The following is a 21,838-nucleotide window of genomic DNA, read 5'->3' as shown; positions in this document are numbered from 1 at the left end:
CCCCCAGGTCTTCCCAGGATGAGAGGCTCCTGGAAGAGAGGGTTCAGGGAATCTGCTGAACATGCACTACCAGTTGCAATAGCCTCAGTTAGTGATAAAGTAGGGTGATAATTCCTATCATTCTGGGGACAGAGGGCAGACTTCCTCAAGATGGGCCACTGTGGCATGAAGATGACTCTGAGCTGATGGCAACAGAGACCCTAAGGGCTCAAGAGAAACTTTTGCCCCTCTCTACATAATCGGGGGTTTTTCTCAGAATAAGGGTCATTATCTGAGATAAATGTTATCTGAGTGACCCATCTGTCTGGCAGGTCAGACTTCTAAGGCCCAAACATCAGTGTCTCTTCTTACTGCCCTGTGAAGAAGTGCACTCCTTTCCTCCAAAATCCCAGGCCCCGCCCCCTTCTCCTTGGTTCAGAACGACATATATACTTGATTTTGCCTCTGTGTCTCTGTGGATTCTCCATACATACACTGTGAAATTCCGTTGTCTCCTATTAACCTGTCTCATGTCAATTTGCTTCCTAGTCCAGTTAGACAGACCTTGAGGGGACAGGAAGTCTTGCTCCCTGACATTTGGCATGGTCAGCAGGACACTTTAACTCCCTGGATATAGCTCATCCTGATACTCCTGCAGCTGAGGGACCCTGGGGCATCTGACATAGAGCCAGCAGAAGGTAAGATTCCGTACCACGTCAGCCTTCCAGAACCTCTGTCTCTGGAGGGCAATGGAGCAAGAGTGGTCAGAGTCCTTCTTCTCTTTCTATGTTAGATTAGCAGGAGAAAATATTTGTCGAACTAGTTTTTTGGGTCTGGCGACTCTTTGGTTAAGTTTCTTAGAATACTGTTTGGTTACTGGTCTACTTCCTACCAGAGACGGTCTTTGTTTTCCTCTGTTGTGTCTTTCATGTTGCTTGTCATCTGTTGCTAAGGGACATCTTGGAAGTTAAAGCTGCAAAATTAGCAGGTATGGGGTGAACACTTAAAAGCTGTTAGGACACTCACCACCTCAAGAAGACTCCCGTGGTAGGATAAATTGGTCACAGAATGGGTTAGATTGACTCTAGATCACCTGCCAACTTCAAGGTAACTTCCATGCAATGAGGCACATGGTAAGCAACTAATAATCCCCAATATGCCCTCTGTGGCATATCCCTCCTAGGTATTAGTTTGGATCCAAGGTATTAGTTTTTATCCAAGCCTTGGCTAAAGCTGTCAGATTTTTCCATTAGTCTTGTTCTATGTCCTGATACCTTGGCTTTGTGACCGGCAAGAATATTCTCTTTGGTCTCCACCACCCGGAGGGTGTACTTAGCCAGGGGCACTTGCCAGGGTGCACGTTGGTGGCTAGGTAAAGAGACTGGGGATCCAAGAATCTCTCTCTCTGTCTGGCTGTGCCAGCTCTCAGGGGTGTTTAGCATAAGAGGTTGTAGCTCATAGGAACATTTGTTGTCTCAACCTTTGTTGCTCGGTAGTGCTGGAAAGTCTCATTCCATAAGCATCCGTCTGGTGTCACAGATTAATGGGTCTGTGACTGGTGGCATCTCACATTTTTGTGGGAGACCAGAGACACCATTTTCAGCACACCAGCCTCACTGCCTGTGCAATGAAGGCCTTTGCTTTCTTAAAATAAACTTTTGGATCATGAGGGCTACATCATCAATGCCCTCTTTGGACACCTCTTTCGTCTTTGGTTTAGCCATTAAGAGCCTTATTGCTTTGAGTTGCTATTAATAGATCCTATTTGCCAATGGCTGGCTGATGGATCATTTAAATTGGCTCTACTTTAATATACATATATATATTTTGTAAAGAGCTCTCAATTGTCTTATTAGCATAAAAGCTAGGCATAGGGACTCTTGACAAGATAAATGCACAGAAATTAGGCTTAGAACTCAAAAATAAATGTCCACATTCAATGTTAATTCTCCTTAAGATCCAACGTCACCTGCCTATTTTAACTTCCCTTTCCTATAAAATTTAGAGATTACTCTGGTCTAATCTCTAGGTTCTAAGTATATAAGATGCTCATATAAATGTTGAAAGCCAGAAAATAACTTTAATAAAAGCATCCAAGACTGGCAACAAGGCTTGTTTTGCTCGTACCTTCCAGGGCTCTGTAATCAGGTTCTGCCTGCTTTAGACATTCCTACACGACGTCCGTTACAGGTGTATCCTAGACCCCCAACCCCAACCCACCACCATGAAAAAAATCCAAGTCTGGACAGCAGCAGATCTTTTAAGTTAAAAAGCCATTTTACCTCTATTTTCAAAAGATCACACCGAATTAGAGACTAATTAGAAAGATTATTTTACTATATTCACAACCTTCCCTTCACTGAGGAAATAGATGACCAGAATTTTTCCAAGGTCCTCCTAGACATGGTCTGCAAAAAGCCAACATTCAGGGGCTAATAGAAGCCAAGTTAAATTGTGTGCCCCCCAAAAAAGGCTTTTGTTAAAAATGCTTTATCAGATTTTATCAGAGGCATAAATGTATTCATTCCCATTTTAGTTAAAATTCTCCCTGATATAAGGAAGCAATTTTAGTTTTAAAAGGTGGGCCAATCCCTTGATAGCCAGGCTGTAATCCATGTCTTTGGGGAATTAGGAACAGCTGTCTTTATCTTACAAATCTCTATAAAACCAGAAATACAACTCTAGAAACAAGTTAAAGCCCCCTATCTTTACCAATCTCCAAACCTTGCCTGTTCCTCTCAAAATGTTTGTGGATACTATAAAAGTTTGGGATATTGGAACAAAATTGTTCTGTATTTTTTTAAAGTAAATTTTAAATAACATTTACCCTGAAACTCGAGAAAAATGTTTTTATATTCTGTCTTTGTCCCTTGAAATTATAAACCTTATAATGTCTTTAAAACGTAAATTACAGCCCACAATCTCTTGAGACTGAAGAAAAAATAGAGAAAAGTATTTTAAAATTGAGCCTGCAATGTCCTCTCCACAAATATTAGTAGAAACAAAATTAAGATTTTGTGTACATCTTGTCTGTGTATTTTGTGTGTGTGTGTGTCCAAGTATGCTCTAAATGTGAGATATTTTCTCTACCTCTGGATGATATTGCTAAAATTAATTTGTAAAAGAGCTTTATTTAGTTAGTTTGAAGGCACATACTTGTACAGATTGAGCATTCTAAAACTCAGAAAGATAAAAACTAACCCAAATGTCTTTTGAGTTCACATGATCTGGGAAAATATTTAGTTTTGAAGCTAAAGTAAGGTTGTTGGTTTAATTAAAATAGACATATCTTTAGAGTTACCAGCATTAAATATGAAACTTTTATTCTGCTTGTGTTTATTAAAAGTCAGATAAGTCCAGGACACCTAAGTGGCTCAGTGGGTTAAGTGGCCGACTCTTGGTTTCTGCTCAGGTCATAATCCCGTGGTTTGTGAGATTGAGCCCAAGTCAGGTACATTGCTGACAGCATGGAGCCTACTTAGGATTCCCTCTCTCCCATTCTCTTTCTCTGTCCCTCCCTGACCTGCCCCCATGCACACACACACTCTCTCTCTCAAAATAAATGTTTTTTTTAAAAGTCACATAAGTTCATAGTATCTCTGTTGCAAAATTTGTAACAAAAGTTTATTTTGTTACAAAACAAAATAAAACAAAACAAAAACAATATAATGGTTGACTCTAATTCCTCATGAAGTTTTGTGGGTGGTCTAAGCATATTTGTTAAGACAAGTAAATAAACAGTGTAGGCGTGCCTGGGTGGCTCAGATGGCTAAGGGTCTGACCTCAGCTCAGGTCATGATCTTCCGGTCCCTGAGTCTGAGCCCCGCATCAGGCTCTGTGCTAACAACTGAGGGCCCGGACCTGCTTTGGATTCTGTGTCTCCCTCTCTCTGTCACCCGCTCACATTCTGTCTCTCTCTCTCTCAAAAACAAATAAAACATTAAAAAAATTTTTTAAGTGTAAATAAGATAAAATAGTGAATACATATTTACCTACTTTTGTCTTATAAAGAAACTAAAGACAAATTTGAGTCTGTTAGTGAGTGTGTTTAATGCTTCATTGAAAGATTGTACTGGGGCACCTGGGTGGCATCCAACTCTTGATTTCAGGTCAGGTCATGATCTCATGGTTGGGTTTGTGGGATTGCGCCCCATGTTGGTCTCGGCGCTGACAGTGTGGAGCCTGCTTAAGATCCCTCTCTCCCTCTTTCCTTCTCCCCAGCTTACATGCACTCATGTACTCTCACTCTCTCTCAGAATAAATAAACATTTAAAAAAATATTGTACTATATAAACATGTTTCTAAAAATTATGAAATGTACTAATAAATTTGTCAGTCTAAAGAATTCTGCTGTAACAGGGTTCACAGTTGCTTATTATACAGTTTTCACTAGAATTAAGGTTGCTAAGTATTAAGAATTCTCATAAATGTAATTAAGACTCCTAGAAATAATAAGGGAAACAACTCTATGCAAGAGAAGTAAGATACATGTTTTTTTCTAAGAAAAAGTATAAGGGATAAAAATATATATATTTGTTGAGGGGGAAAAATAGTTTTGTCCTAAAGTAAGACTGGTTATTTTAAAGAGGTAAAATTTAGGACAAAATCTAAATGTGTTTTTTAAAAATGTTGTAGGTTTATGGAGAAAGAATTTTTAGAAAGAAATTTTATGTGTGCTCAGTGCTGGCTAAGATTAGGATAATTTAGGGGCACCTGGCTGGCTCAGTGGCTAAGCACCCATCACCTTTTTTTTTTTTTAATCTTTATTTATTTTTGAGAGAGAGAGAGAGAAACAGAGACAGAACATGAGCAGGGGAGGGGCAGAGAGAGAGGGAGACAGAATCCAAAGCCGGCTCCAGGCTCTGAGCTGTCAGCACAGAACCCGATGTGCAGCTTGAACCCACAAACCACAAGTTCATGACCTGAGTCATGTTGAAGTGTCTGTTGAAGTCAGACACTTAGAACGACTGAGCCACCCAGGCATCCCAAGCATCTGACTCTTGATTTCAGCTCAGGATTCTGTCTCTCTGCCCTCGCCTGCAACAACCTCTCCACCCCTCAAAATAAATAAATAAATAAACTTAAAAAAAATTAGGATAATTTAAGTGAGTAAATGAGTTTTAACACCGAAAGTACACTGGTGCAAAGTTTTGTTTTCTCTTTGTTATAAGTACAAAATTTTCTTGAACCATTGGTCCGATCTTCATAAAAAATTGTAAACAGAAGTTTTTCTTTACTGTTTAAGTATTTCTATTTTGAGACACATATTGATTCTACATTTGCCAAAATAATTTCCTGTATTTATTAGCTCTTTGATTACTTAACGAAACTAGTCTTAATATTAAAGAAACTAAATTTTACTCACAACTATGTGACCTTTGCCTTTGAAATCTTTCCTTGTCACTTAGGTTAAATAGATAATTAAATATTATTTCGTAATGATCCATAGTCATTACACATTTTTTTATATACTTTCCAAAATCAAATTCTGAAATGGAGTCTGCTAACCACAATCTAGCTGAAACTTTCTAGCAAGCCACTGGAACAATCCAAAAAAATTTTATGAGAAATTAAACTAATGAGACTTCTTTGGTATGTTAAGTTACATGGGAAATATTGTCAAATATGTGATATTAAACTCTCTTTTATAATATTAATATGGACATGTTATTAAAATGTTTCAAAAATTATATGAAACATCTAGAAATCTGATGTCCTTCTATGTTATTATCTTGAAGTGTTGTATGTCACAAAAATAACCAAATTTCCTTGTCAACTGCATTGTAATGAACTCTAATGAGATCTTTAACCTTGGCCATTTTTAAGTCTTCTATCATTTACAGACAGTTACACTTTTACTAAGGTGGCTTTGTAAGTTTCTTGCAAATATGCCTCATCATCAGTGAGACTCATGAAAAAAACATAACAAAACCTCTGAATACAGGTTTCTGATAACCTTAGATCATAAAACTGAACTAGGTAAAAATTTCCAGAACTAGTAGAAAAATTGAATTCAGTCAGAACAAGAAATAATAACATGGGAAGGGCGGGAACTGAATAAATGGAGGCAGATAATCTTACTTTTTATGGCTTCTTATTTGAAACATTGCTGACATTTTTTTAAAGTGTTTTGTTTTTTCCAGATTTAAGAAAACTTTTCTTCTTAACCTAACTGACTTACAGCAGTTAGATAAAATACACCTTTGTGGACAAATTGAAACATTTATCTTTTCTCTCTACCTGAACCCTCCAGAATTCAGAAACTCTCAGTGAGCGTTCTTATATTTTTGTGGCAATCTATTTATTTACATAAGTCCAGTAAGAATTCGTTCTCTTGGTGACAGGACACAATTGGAAACATTGGTTATATTACCAGGGCTTTGACTGGAATGTTCTATTTGAGAGAGACATGCATAGACTCAGATCTGACCAGACAGCTTTAGGGAGCTAATGTTGACTTTATGGAGCCAATAAGTCCTCTTGGAAATATCAGCCTGATACTTTGCTTACAGAGTTCCCAGCGGCCTTACCAAGTGAGTAAAGAGTACTTCCCGGCTGGAGCAACAATCTCATGTTTGGCAGACCTTAAGAAGAGAAGAACTCAGGGTCACCTGGGTGACTCAGTCGGTTAAGTGTCTGACTTCAGCTCAGGACATGGTCTTGCAGTTTGTTAGAGTCCCGCATCGGGCTCTGTGCTGACAACTCAGAGCCTTGAGCCGGCTTCGGATTCTGTGTCTCCTTCTCTCTTTGCCCCTCCTCCACTTGTGCTCTCTCTACCCCACCCCCCGCACCTCCCCAAAAATAAATAAAAACACTTAAAGTTTTTTAAAAAAGAGAGGCATGCATCCAAATTCAAAGGTATTACAGCCAAGGTCTGTTAGCAAGTGTGTGGCTTGGCTTCTGGTTTCAAGAGACTTAAAAGTTCAATTTAGGGGCATCCGGGTGGCTCAGTGGGTTGAGCGTCCGACTTTGGCTCGAGTCATGATTTCACCACTCATGGGTTTGAGCCCCGTATGGGGCTCCGTGCTGACAGCTCAGAGCCTGGAGCCTGCTTTGGATTCTGTGTCTCTCCCCCTCTCTGCCCCTCCCATGCTCATGCTCTGTCTCTTTCTGTTTCTCAATAATAAATAAATGTTTAAAAAAGTTTTTTAAAGTTCAATCTAGAGATCTAATAAAAAGTTCCAGCAAAGCAGTTTTTATTATTATTTTATTTGAGAAAGAGAGTATGCAAACAGGGGAGAGGGGCAGAGGGAGAGGGAAAGAATTTTAAGCAGACACCACATTCAACATGCAGCCCGACCCCATGACCCCCAGGATCATGACCTGAGCCAAGAGTCAGGCACTCAACCGACTGAGCCACCCACACGCTCCAAACAAAGCAGGTTTTAAGCCGTCTGTATGGTCAACCATTATTCTTGCTGCACGCATACATGTAAGTAATAAGGCCAAGTTCTTCTTTAAAGCTAAACTTATTTAGCAAACAAATTATTGATAATTTGGCTATTTTGGTAAAAAATGATAAAAGTGATTATAGAGAAAACATACATTTCAAGAACACATCCTTGTAGATATTCCATTTTAATACTACTCATTATAAACTAGACTAGAAATCCTAGATTTCTTCCGGTGTCCTCCAACGCCTGGCTACAACTCTCCAAACTAACATTTTGCCTTTTCTCCCACCTTCCTGACTTGGGATCATTTGAAAACTAAAACTGCCCTTTTCCCTAAAGCCCTACAAACTAAATATAAATGACTTGATGTAAACTTCCGAGAAATTGCCATAACAGCTCATGAATAGACAATCTTCATGCCTCTTGCTCAGAAAACATCAGAGACATTTGATCTACAAACCAGATCTGTCAGATTGCCAGCACCTGCCTTCGCTCTATCCGAAGATGCTTGAATCTGACACTTAAAAGCCTCCTCCACCGGTTACCTAAAAACTCAGAAACTGGCTTAACATTTAATCCAGTCATTAGCCAGTGTCTTTCTTTTGTTCCATGGAAAAAAAATGTCTCTTATTTAATATCTGACTATTGGAACCACAGGCCTAACTTTGAGAGTACACCTGAAATGAGTTTGACCAAACTAACCTACTGTCAGGACTAACAGATTCCAATGAGATGAAACAACCTACCGGCTCAAACTTTAATGTGTGAAACTTCAGGGAAGTTACAGTTCAGAAACTGTAGAAGCCGGAGCCAGGCGGCCCCAAATGAATCAACTGTGGCATGAAGATTATTCTGAGCTGAAGGCAACTGAGATCCTGCAGCCTCAAGAGAAATTTTGCTCCTCCCCTAACTACCTAGAAAAATCTGAACTGAAGAGCTGCTGTGCTCCTCTGAGCCTACGTCTCTGAGTTCTCTGCTGCAATGAGCTTCCTCAAAAGTTTACCGCAGCCCTGGGGTGCCAGGGTGGCTCAGTCAGTCTGTTGAGCTTCTGACTTTGGCTCAGGTCATGATCTCATCCTTGGTGAGTTCAAGCCCTTCCCTGGACTCTGTGTGGACAGCTCAGGGTCTGGAGCCTGCTTCAGATTCTGTGTCTCCCTCTCTCTCTCTGCCCCTCTCCTGCTCATGCTCTGTCTCTCTCCCTCTCAAAAATAAATAAACATTAAAAAAAATTTAAGTTTACTGAAGCCCTGGTCAGCTGAGGGGCTCCAGCAGCAGCAGTCAGATTCTCCAGGCTATGATGAACCGGAAGGGCCCCTGCGCTAGCACCTTTTGCAATGCCAAAAGCTGCGTGTCTTGGTTAGACAGCTCTGAATTAAGGTTCTCACTGGAATACTCCACCGTTAGTGTGCATGCGGTATCCAGGAACCTAAAAATCTATCCACGATGAGCATTTGTATGTTACAGCAAATGCCAAATTGGGAGAAGAGTCAAAAGAATCTGTTGCTGGTAAAGAAGAAGACAGTGATGATGACATTGAACCTATTGCCGAATTTAGATTTGTGCCTCATGATAAACCAGCTCGGAGGGAGCATTCACCATGATGTGTGAGGGCCAGGCTTCGCACTCAGATCCTCAGGATGAAGATTCGGATGCTTATGAAAGAAGAAGAATATGATGTAGAAGCACATGACAAGAGCCGGAGACATGCCTACGTTTCGTATCTGTGAAGGAGGAGTATCCCATATAGCAGCAGAAGGCCAGGCTACATTGGAGAGATTGAAAGGAAGTCTGTCTCAGTCTGTGGGCAGCCCATCTACCATGGCTGGAGTCTGGACAGAAGATTCGATAAGAGGTTATGATGATGGAATGGAGGCAGCTACTCCACCAACAGCTGTTGGCCAGTTTGGAGATGCTGATACTCATCACTGAAAATGATGTACGCCGCTTTGGAATTCTCATTAATGTAGGAGAGAACTTGGTGCCTCTTCCACCATGCACTGGGTGTTGATGAAGTCTTTTTCCTTCTCTGAAACTTACCTGAACCAGGTCTTTTTTTTGAAACAGACCATGCTGAGACTACAAGTTGTAACCAGCAGAAGAAACTATGGTCTTTATCTTAAAAGGTGCATTAGCTTAACCAAGAGGGTATTTGTAGATTATCATTTACCCCCCACAACTTTCTGTATCTGGGGACCCTCTGTTTAGGTCTGCAGTTCCTACCTTCACTATATGCATCTTCTGTAAGCAGCGGGTGGATGTGATGACAGCGTGCAGGTGCTTGAAGGTAGAGGAACACTGGAGGAAAAGGGTTGGGGCTCAGTCGAACTTGTACCCCTTGAGGGGCTAAGCATACCTACGGATACCCTTTAAAAGGAAAGACAGAGATCTCTGAGAGATCCTGGCATCTACTCATTCTCCACAGGGACCCAGATTAATTCACTCAGATATCTTTAGGGAGCCTGTTGGCAAACATCCTAGCCACACATATACCCCCTAACACGAGTACTTCCGACTAGTTTTACTCCTTCCACCATGTTTCACCAGTCCGCTCCATTAGTTATAACCTCGTAGGTTGTATCCTTGAATTTCTAACCTCTTAGGTCAGTTTCTGTGACAGAACAAGTGAAATTGAGATGAAATCCTCAAAGGACTTCAGATGTTAAATGTTTGTCTTTGTACTCATTTAACAAAAAATTTAGGTTTTCTTTTAATTAAAAAATTTTTTTTCAAATGTTTGTTTATTTTTGAGACGGGGTGAAAGACAAGAGTGCAAGTGGGGGAGGGGCAGACAGAAGGAGACATAGAATCTGAAGCAGGCTCCAAACTCTGAGCTGTCGGCACAGAGCCCGACGCAGGGCTCGAACTCATGAACCACGATGACCTGAGCTGAAGCCAGATGCCCAACCGACTGAGCCACTCAGATGCCCCCCAAAAATTTAGGGTTTCTAAAAAAAAGTCTAAATTGGGGATCTTTTTCAAAATAAGAGTTGTTACCAGAGATACATGTTATCTGAGTGGCCCTTCTGTATGACAAGGCAAACACTGAATTTCCAAACCTTTGCTCTTCATATTGGCCTGTGAATCGCCCTCTGTGCTTTTGAATCCTCGAGCCCCTCCCCCTTTCCTTAGCTTAGGGTGGCATTTACCCCATTTTACCTTTCTGTCTTTGAATCTCTCATGTATGTAGGGTTCCTGTACTTATAAAACTAAATTAGATTTTCTCCAGTTAATATGTCTCCTGTCAATTTCATTCTTAAACCAGCCAGAAGAAACTTCAAAGGGTAAAGGAAAATTTTTTTCTTGCCAACTGTGTTGAACTCCCAACAGCATCAGTGAGCTCTCTTGCTCAACTTAGACCCCAATAGTTAAAACCAGAAATAGACAAGCCCACTTAACTCATGCTCTAAATAAAACGCATTGTGTTTATTGCCCATCACACTTTCCTGAGGCATTGAAGAAGACATTTTCCCACCACCACACCAGAAAAGCCCCGATAGCAATGGAAGGCCTAGAAGACTATACCCATGATAATGGACTGAACACATACTGAGCCCCACCCATGATCACTGAACTCTCTGCCTCCCTCTTGCACGTCCCCCCCGCCCCAACCTCTTCTTATAATACTCTAGATGTCCCTCTTGCCCGTAGAGAGGTCAGTTGTTAAGGCTTGAGCCTGTTACAGCTGACGACACCCGAAATAAATTTCTCCCTTTCTCTTTTCCACACCCTTGGCTCTTGAGTTAGTGGCTTCTCTTGTGAAGAGTGTATCCAAGTTTTCTGGACAGCAGGGTTGGCAAACCCAGCAGGGAGGTATGCTTTCGATTTGGCCAGCCCTGTGGGGATTCCCCAGTGGAGAAGTTGGCCCCAGCAGTGGGCTGGGCTTCTCGGGTTTTCCCGAGTTAGAGGCTGTGATAGATGTATCAGTAGTAAAGGGACAGTAGACATAGCTATGGTGACAATGCAGCCATGGGGCTGATTTCTCATTAAACATCATTTGCCCAGGGGAGCCCCACATTCTGAAAGTGTCCATCTTCCAAATTTCTTTTATCAAACTATTTACATTTCCATGTATTTCCATTAAAGAATGCTAATGAGGTCTTCTGATCCACATAAATGTCACTTGGGTCATAGATTATTTCATTTGAAGGCAAAGACTTATTTTTAGTTAATGAGTACAACCTTATCATAAAAGTACAATCTCTGGAGGCACCTGGGTGGCTCATTTGGTTACGCGTCTGACTCTTGATTTAGGCTCAGGTCATGATCTGGGGGTTTGTGGGTTCAAGCCCTGCATCAGGTTCTGGTTGACATCTCAGAGCCTGCTTGGGATTCTCTCTCTCTCTCTCTCTCTCTCTCCCCCTCTCTGTCTCTCTCAAAATAAATAAATAAACTTTAAAAAAATTTTAAGTACAATTTGTGTAGTAAATACTGAAAATGGATGAAAGGGCTTTCTTAGTGCCCTGGACACATAGGAATCCTAGGACGACAAGTGGGTAAACTTTGATCCAGGATTTGGAATAAATAGGAAATAGATTTATTTGGAAATGAAAAGGGAGAAGAGATTCTACTCAAACTATACTTTGTTGGGGCGCCTGGGTGGCTCAGTCGGTTGAGCATCCGACTTCAGCTCAGGTCATGATCTCATGGTTCATGCATTCGAGCCCCACGTCGGGCTCTGTGCTGACAGCTCAGAGCCCGGAGCCTGCTTCAGATTCTGTGTCTCCCTCTCTCTCTGCCCCTGTCTCTCTCTCTCTCAAAAATAAATAAACATTAAAACTTTTTTAAAAACTTTACTTTGTTAAATGACTGAAGAATGAAATCTATGAAATATTTTGGGATGTGGTCACTCAAGGAGAGACCTGCAAGGAGTAGATTCCACTTTACATTTTCTTTTTTTATTTCTTTTATTTATTTATTTATTTATTTATTTCTGAGAGAGAGAGAGAGAGAGGCATTGTGAGCAGGGGAGGGTTAGAGAGAGAGGGAGATACAGAATCCGCAGCAGGCTCCAGGCTCTGAGCTAGCTGTCAGCACAGAGTGCAACATGGGGCCCGCTCCCAGGAACAGTGAGATCATGACCTGAGCTGAAGTCTGATGCTTAACCGACTGAGCCACCCAGGCACCCCTCCACTTTACATTTTCTAAGAGAAAGCTTTACAAAGCTACAGTCTTTTGCTCTTAAAGTGACTGCTAACTGAGCAATAGAATACACCTGCACTAAGGCTTGTTAAAAGGAAACTGATCCCAAATGGAGTGATTTATGTTAAGCTCCACGGAGACTTAATATCTAACTTAACTTCAGTTCCTGCCTCTCCAGGGAGTGGAGTTTTAAACCAGTCTGTCTGGAATTTTTTGATCAGCCCAGTGAAGTCATCTGCATGAAGAGATCTCCTGCTACTCCCTCTAAGGGAAGGTGACCTTGCCTGAAAACATCCTTTCTTTTCTTTTCCTAATCACTTCCTTGCCCCATACTCCTTTCTGTAGGACAACTGTAAACAACTCCTCAGACCTTTCTAGATGGGATGCTGCCCAATTCAGGAATCATTCAATAAAACCAATTGGATCTTCAGATGTACTCAGATGAATTTTTATTCTTTAACAGGCTTAAACTGTGTATTTAAAGGTTGCGATAGAGGATCCAGCTGCACATGGCTTGTTTGTAAGGCATTTCGGGGGGGGGCCTTGGGTCTCAGTGGGGAATACTGTCAAGGAGTCCTGATCACATCCTGTTTGTCTGAGGTCGCCTTGACATGCCGAAGTAGAAGGACAAAGTCTTTGTCCCTGTAGCAACAGATGCGTGTTACTGTGGAGTCACGACAGCCCGCCACTACATGTTGGGCAGCGACAGGTACTCAGGGTGCTTACGATGGTCACTGCTCCTGGTTTCCCAGGTGGGGGAAAGCAAGAGGCCAATGCCAGACAACTTTGTTGCTGCCAGAGGAAGTAGTCATGCTGTCGATATCCTCAGGGGTACAATTAGTTGCTGAGGGCAGAACTGATGTCTGAGTGAGGTTCGCAGGACACAGTCTGGATCTCCACATGGGAGCCTGGTGACTGCCACCAGCCAGCCTCAGCAGTTCCCAGAAGTCTTCTTGCACTAAAACTGCGGTGGGTGACTGATGTAAGCCTCCTGTGACCATCTCAAGTGACCTCAAGGAGAAACCAAAAATAAGAACCGAAAACCAGTTAAGTGGAAGCACAGATATGATAAAAACAATTCATTCAGATGAACTAAGGGTCTTTCATGTGTCTAAGTGGAAATCAGTAACCTTAATTTTTACAACCAAACAAATTATACCTTGCCATGTGTGATTATATTTTGGAGAACTGTTTGCAAGCATCTATCTCCCTTCCCCTTTCACATAGAATTCCTTGTAAGCAACAAACTTCAGAGCTGTTCCTCAGAACAGCCTGAAAGGCAGTCCCCGGGGCTACCAGGCTATGTCCCTCAGTAGGACAATGAATAAAGCATTTACTAACCTACTTTGAGGTTGGCTTTTTTTTTTTTTAATTTTCACTGACACTTCCAAAGTGGACAACAGAGGAAGTGAAACCTTTGCCTCACAGCTAACATCAACACAGTCGTTCTTGGGAAATGCAGAAGAAAAGCTTGCAGAACAAACTGAACCCACTCTATTCTTTATATGGTAAATAAACCAGCTTCTTGGTAGAGGGAGTTTAGGACATGGGTGAAATAAAATCCTGCCTTTTTCTGGCCTGGTGGGCGGGGAGTGAAACAAGGAATAATGAAGGGAGGAAGCAGAGGAGTTCAGAGGAGGAAGGAAGCAGCAAAGGCTAGAGTCCTGCCCAGATTTTGCAGCATGCAACTCTTGATCTTGGGAACATAAGTTTGAGCCCTATGTTGGATGTAGAGATTACTAATTATATATATATATATATATATATATATAAAGCCTTACCATATATATATGAATGATAATAGTACATCTTCCTCATAAGGCTGTGGTAAGAATTAAATCATGCAAAGCAAGTGTTCAGCCTCATCTAATTATAGACTAGTGTCATTATATATGTTAGATATATAAGGTGGGGGACTTAAGACTCTAGAGGGAGTGTCTTAGGCTGATAGGCAAATTTAATTAGGTGAAGCCATGTGGTTGGGCAGATGGAGAGGCTGCTTTTAAGCTTTCCTGGGTGACCTTGATACTTGAGTGATGCAGACAGGACCCAGAAGTAGCTGAGAACTTGACAGGAAGTCTGGCCTGAGTGATTCCCTGTGGCCGGTTCTCTATGCCAAGGATGTGGGGTTTGTAGCCATAGCTCAGAGGACTCTAGCTTACCAGTGAAAACAGATATGGGTCCATCAGAGACCAGATCATGAATTCTAGCAGTTTCAGGCTTCATCTTGTAAGGCCACAAGTCTAAACGTCTAAACCAAACTGACTCCATGACAGGCTTTAAGTTTCCCCTCTAAACTAGAAGGCCTGAGTTTTGGCTTCCCCCGAAACGATCAGGCAGTTACACATTGCCCAAGGCAGGAGTAACCACCCCTGCAACACCCAATCAAGAAAGGCCATTGACCACCCTCCACATTGTTAAGGGAGAGGCCTGGAGATAGAAACTATAGATAGGACCCTGTTATCTAATGTTAAAGTTAACCTGTTAGTTGCCGAACAAGACCCCAGGCTCGCTCTGTGATTGGTTGAATTTAAAGGTACTCTAAATGTTGTAATTGGATCTCGCCAAAAGTAACGAATACTCTAGACAATGTGTATGGTCAAACCTGCTGTCAATGATGTTGAATAATTATGATTAGATCACTGTTCCCATGTCACAACTTCTGTAACTCCCCCGTCTCAAACCCCATAAAAACCCTACTCTGCCCTTGTTCGGGGCTCTCAGCACGGACCCATGCGCTGGTGAAGTCTGTGAGCCTGAGCTTAAGCCCGTAATAAAGCCCTTTGCCTTTGCATGCATGACTTGGTCTCCCTGGTGGTCTCTGGTCGGTGAGGATACTGCGATCTGGGTATAACAATCTGGGAAAACCCTCCGTATCAGAAGAAGCAGAGATACCATGATCCTCACGAGCCAGCACCTGAAGGACAACGCCTAAGCCCCCCTGCCCCCAGCCCCCTGCCACATTACGAAGACACAGGGGAGAGGAAAGTCTTGGAGACTGGACAATTCAACCCAAAGTAAAGCCTAAATATTTGCTAAAGTGGCTGTTTAATTTACAGGGTTTATCTACATTTTATCCAGATTGAACAATTGATTTTGCACAACAATGAACTGGTGTGTGTTTGTGGAAGAGGAAAACTATGCTGGGTTACCGAGGCAAGCGGGACAAATATAAACAAAACAAAGAAACTGATGAGGGAGCATAAGGCAAGCTGACAGCCCGCAAATCAGCACCCCCAGGTGGCATACGTGATATTCCTCAGACACTCCTGGCTGCCCAAGAACAAAGCAAAGGACAGGAAACAAATGGTTAAAGAGATAGAGTCTCCATCAGTTTACAAGTATCTCATCAATAGCCTAATCTCCATGAACTCCCTACTATCTTAATCATAATGCTTTTCTAGAGGGAAAAACAATAAATAGCTAGGCCTCCAGCAGTTTGTAAATCCTCTTTAGCATATGGAGATCCCTTTAAGAAACTTCCTCTTGACTCCACAGCTAATAAGCAGTCATGTCACACAACCCCAGTGCAGCTCTTCCTGCCCATGGGTCCTGTCCCTGTGCTTTAATAAAATCACCTTTCTGCATCAAAGACATCTTCAAGAATTCTTTCTTGGCTGTTGGCTCTGAACCCCCACCAACACCCCAAAACCGCATCAAAACTACCTTTTCTCCGCACAACAGTGGGTAGCAGCCAGTGACTTTATGACCCTGATACACAGACATCAGAATGTGCAACACGTTTGCCTCCTATTTCTCTCCTTCCCAACGTCTTCATTGAAAAGTAAGTGATCTAATTAGTGCCTGTGCATGGAGACCCAATTCTGGGAGAAGAGGGCTGTGTCACACATCAAGGCTCCCTTCCAGTGGTCCTCATAGCTGAGGCAACTGATGTCCCCAGGGCTCTGATAGTCAGAACGGGGGTGGAGTTTCCACAGCCCTGGTTAGCAGTGGGAGAGGGAAGGGCCAGGTCTTCAAAGGAAGAGGAAGCAAAAAAACAGAAAAGGGACTTTTTTTTAAAAAAAAGAGAGAGCTTGGAAAAAGAAAGAACTAAGAGAAGCCTGACAGGGAGCTGGGCAAAAGAGAGAAAGGACGCATAAGTAAAGGAAAGGCAAGGCAAAGGGGACGGAAAAAAAAAAAGGAAAGGAAAAAAGAAAAAAAGCAGCAGCTACTGTGGAGAATAGTTGGAGACTCCTCAAAAAATTAAAAATTGAAATACCATATATGATTCCACTATTGGGTATTTACCCAAAGAAAACAAAAACACTAGTTTAAAAAGATATATGTACCCTTATGTTTATTGCAGTGTTATTTACAACAGCCAAGATAAGGAAGCAACCTAAATGTCCTCAATAGAGGAATGGATAAGGAAAATGTGGTGTGTGTTTGTGTGTGTGTGTGTGTGTGTAATGGAATATTACACAGCCATAAAAAATGATCTTGCCATTTGAGACAGCATAGACAGACCTAATGTGTATTGTGCTAAGCGAAATAAGTCAGACTGAGAAAGACAAACACCATATGATCCCGCTCATAAGTGGAATCTAAAAAAAGAGTAAACAAAAAGGAGAATCACACCTATAAATACAGGCAACAAACTGATGGTCGCCAAAAGGGAAAGGGGTGAGGGGGATGGGCAAACTGGATGAAGAGAAGCGGGGGCTAGAGGCTTCCAGTTACGGAATGAGTAAGTCACAGGAATAAAAAGCACAGCATAAGGAATACAGTCAGCGATACCGTAATACAGATGCAACAGGACAGATGGAAGCTACACTTGTGGCGAACCCAGCGTGGTGTATAAACTTGTCACATCACTATGTTGTACACCTGAAACTACTGTACCAGTGTGCCACTATACTCAGATAAAGAAAAGAAAGATTAAAGAAAACCAAAAAACATGGGGCGCCTGGGTGGCTTAGTCGGTTGAGCGTCCGACTTTCGCTTAGGTCATGATCTCGCGGTTCGTGGGTTCGGGCCCGCGTCGGGCTCTGTGCTGACTGCCAGCTCAGAGCCTGGAGCCTATTTCAGTCTGTGACTCCCTCTCTCTCTGACCCTCCCCTGCTCGCGCTGTCTCTCTCTCTCTCCTAGAAATAACTAAAAAAAAAACATTAAAAAAAAAAAGAAAACCAAAAAACAAAAAGAACTTAACACAAGACCATGACGCTAATAAAAAGAAAATAGAAAGGTAGCAAGAGAAACAGAGTGCCTGAAATTTGGAATCAAAAAGAACCTACAATGTGGACGAAAGCAGACCGTGTGCAGGAACCATGAGTGAAGAGAAGGAAGGGAGGCTGAGAGAGGTGGGGGATGAATGACCAGGGTACCTGAGGAGCCACCGCAAGGGGGGAGACCAGCACCGGGCTGGGGGCGGGAGGTGGTGTCCCGCGAGGCCCACCAGGGCGGGGAGACGAGGTAAGCATGGCAGGAAATCTGCCTGAGGAGATGCGCCCAGCGGCAAGGGGCGAGCCGGGGAGGAAGGGGAGCCCATTGCTCTCCACAGCCCGTTCTGGCTCTGGCGGAGCGCATTCTTTTCAGAGGAAAGGGCTGGAATGGAGAGAGCACCTGCTGCTGGGGTGGCCTTTCACAATGGCCTGCCCTGGGGCTAAACCACTCAGCAGGTGTGCGGAGGTTGTGACGCCATCGCACTGGTATTTCTATTCTTATTTCTTTTTACTGAAACAGAAAGACTGACATAGAGCAGCAGGCTGGGAACTGCCAGGCCTGGTGTCTCCACGGCATCCTTCCTAGATAGATAGATAGGTTATGCCGAGAGCCGCAGGGACCAACCGAGACCACGGAAGCCGAAGTAAGGGAGTCTTTATTACTGGCCGGGACCGCACAGAGTTAACACAGAACTCTCAATGTGCGGCCCCAAGTCCAAAGACTTAGAGCTTTTTATAATGAGCAAGCAGGCGAGTGGGCAGTACAGAAGCAGAATTGCGCAGTTATTGTAAAAAGGCTACAAAGTGATAAAGAGAGCGGCCCTTATCCTGGTGTGTAGGAAAACATTTCTTATTTTGAAGGCACGGCTTAGGGTTTTGGGGAGTTTCAAGGGAATAGCCATTATCTCAAGGACAAAGTAAGCAAACTGTGTCATAAATAACCATTGATAGGGAACATTAACCCTTGTCTTCTTATTTGTTTTTTTTCCTTGCACCTGAGGATAGTCACATAGCCCTCCGAGTGCAGGCCCAGAAGGTAAACTCTGGGTCAGGAGGGAAGGACCGAGGCTAAATTCATGTGCAATAGATAGATAGATAGATAGATGAGTAGGTAGATAGATGGATAGATGGATGGGTAGATAGATAGACAGATAGATAGATATGTATATATAATATGTAATATATACATACTTGTATATATATAATAGACAATATATAATAGATTTGTTGGTAAAAAGCAATTATATTTGATGTATTTTATAACATATAAAAGCCATGTATAAAGCATATATAAATGGCATATATATAAAATATATCTAAAATAAAACACGGTTCATATATACTTATAAATGTAAACATTTTCTTTAATGTGTTATTTTTCCTCGCAAATTTTAGGAGAAGTGAAAACATTTCTGTGGGCCTCTGTAAGTGTTGTGGGCCTGGGCACTGTGCCTGCTGCACTGATAGATAAGTCAGCCCTGGGAACTTCGTAAACTCTAAAAATATACAAAGAGATTAGATGAAATATTTATATTGATGTGAGCCGGGTAAGTGCATTAGAAAAGCAACAATTGAATGTGGTGCTCGTGGAAATCCCATGATTGTAGAGACGTAGGTTTTGAAGGTGCCGGTACATAGTGTTTAGGGCTCACTCTAAGCTGGCCTCTCTTCTAAGCCCCCAAAAGCCTAAATAACTTGCCCAAATAGACTATGGCCCATGTTTTCAACCAGCGTGCTAAACTCAGAGCTGTTCTGTCATCACTCCCTTATTTCATTAGGTCAAAATACATTTATTCAGCCCCTACTCTGCACCAGGCACTGAGCTGGGCCCAGCAGTGGCATTGGCAAGGAAACAGACCCATATGGTTTACTTTCTAGTGGAGAATAAAGGCATTGAACAAATGACCACCCAAACAAAAGAAAACAAACAAAAAACAAAAATGACCACCCAAATATAACATTGTAGATACTGTAGACCCCTGATCTAGTCTGGGGGCAGAGAAGACTTCTTTGGGGAATTAAAATTCAAACTGAGGTCTCAAGGATGAGTAAGTTAATTCAGTTAGCCAGACAGTGGGAGCAAAGGTGTTCTAGGCAGAGGCCATCAGCATAGGTCAAGTGCCCAGGATGTAAAACCGGCCCTCTAAAAGCTTCCAAGAACTGTGTTTCCCTCAAAAGCCAGAGTCCCATGTAAGGAGATAAAGTGACCTCAGAGATAAGCAATGATTAAGGGCTGCTGTGGAAGAGACGTGTAGAGTATTTGAGTAAGGGGAGGAAAATCACCAGGGGGAGGGCGTCTTCAAACAATCTATAGGTAAGACCTGTAAGGAAGACTAGAAAAGCCTCAAGCAATTTTCATAAGAGGCAGTCAGAGGATCTCACCCCTTTTAGAGCACTGAGGGCCATTTACTAGTGTAGCTGAAGACATTTCAAGATATCAAGAGTTAGTCTTGCAGGCAAAATCTAAGAAGAAACTCCTATGATGTGCTCATAAGATAACCAGAGTGCTGAGGTGCCTGGCTGGCTCAGTTGGTAAAGTGTGCAATTCTTGATCTCAGGGTTGTGAGTTTGAGCCCCACATTGGTTGTAGAGATTACCTGACAAACAAAATAGGAAAGAAAAAAAAAAAGATGACCAGAGACCGATGTGAGGCTATAATAGGTGCGACCTGAGAACCAGCAAAGAGTATATTGAGATACCATGCCCTACAGACAGGCACCAGGCAGGGACCCCTTTCTCATATTATTATCTGTACAACCTCTTATTGAGGAATAAAGAGGGTGACATATGTAATGCACATGACTACAATCTCCTACAATAGAGACTACAACCCACTTCCCTTTACAATACATTATCTTCATCCATGGATACTGATACCTTGAGAACTTATCAGAAAGAACTTCATTCTGTGAAGATCAGTGCAGTCCATATTGTTATCTGACCACAAAATTGCATAAATGTTCATTCTAAAAAGGAAGACTCAAACATCTATATAAGATTTATTCTCTAGATTTTGCTTTCCCAAATGTCACAGAAAATTTAAATGGTGTAGTTTATTCATCAACAAGTAAAATGGGTTTGTAAAAATGAAACATTCATTTTAGTTTTTCAGAAACTACTATGCAACCTTCTTGCTTAATTTTGAAGGCAAGATCCATATCTGAATCTTTCCGTATCAGCTACTGAGCAACATAACAAATAAAGAAAGAACTCTCAGGACTGCCTTACTTTTGTAAAATGTTGAAACACGATCTTACATGTATGGATTCATTCTCACAATAACAGGATTTTTTCATTTGCTCTTTCGTTTTAAGTACAGTGCTGGAACCTATCTTTATTTAAAATTCTGATACCTTGTTCATTGTGCTTTGTTTCTTTTCAGTAATTCTGCCTCAAATACCTACTTATCTTCTTGGCAGAAGGCTTAATATGCTAATATCTCTCCCTTTCCACATGAGCTGTTGTTGCTGCTCACGATATTAGGAAAAAAAAAAAAAAGTAAGTCCCTGCGCACCTGGGTGACTCAGTTGGTTAAGCCACCTACTCTTGATTTTGGCTCAGGTCATGATCCCAGGGTCATGGGATCAAGCCCCATGCTTAAGATTCTCCTCTCTGTTTCTCCCTCTGCCCCTCCTCCCCTGCTCATGCTCTTGCTTGCTCTTTCTCTCTTTAAAAAAAAAAAAAAAAAAAGGCTGTTTTAAAAAACAGTAAGTCCCAACTTCCACATCCCCAGTGGGAAGAGCACTGGTGTTGAATCATCCACAACTGCTTTTGCTGCTCCCCAACCTGCTTGTGAATTTTGTTGCCCTACAAAGTTGAACAAACAATCCCGGGTTTGTGCTGTGGCACATTTAGGGCTGGTCTCCTGGATTCTTCACAGTTGTTCCTTCTCACTCATGGTCATTTCCCTGATTGCCCAGGACGACTGTGGATGGGCTCTCATGACAGTACGCTCTCCATGGCTGGAAAATTGAACTCACATGGATGGCCCTCTCCCGCGTGCCCGGGATGCTGGCGTGAGGTTCTCAGAGTGCTAGCGCTTTGTAGTCAGCTCCTTCAGTTCACAAACTGTTGTAGACAAAATCAAGGTCTTCGTACTTAAGAGTGAAATCGTAGGGACATTCTCATTAGAATAAAGAAAAAACTATGACACTGATTATGACC

The 21,838-nt window shown here is 42.1% G+C and overlaps 1 pseudogene; it reads left to right on the top strand.

Annotated features, from left to right (window-relative positions):
• The first annotated feature begins 8,354 nt into the window (after nt 1-8,354).
• On the top strand, nt 8,355-9,302 carry LOC144241541 (methylosome subunit pICln-like; annotated as a pseudogene).
• Nucleotides 9,303-21,838: the final 12,536 nt, after the last annotated feature.

Source organism: Crocuta crocuta, unplaced genomic scaffold (genome assembly GCF_008692635.1).
Source record: "Crocuta crocuta isolate KB4526 unplaced genomic scaffold, BGI_CrCroc_1.0 scaffold25, whole genome shotgun sequence".
Taxonomy (NCBI): Eukaryota; Metazoa; Chordata; class Mammalia; order Carnivora; family Hyaenidae; genus Crocuta; species Crocuta crocuta.
The sequence above is the reverse complement of the archived record's forward strand: the minus strand, read 5'-3'. Positions and strand labels throughout refer to the sequence as shown.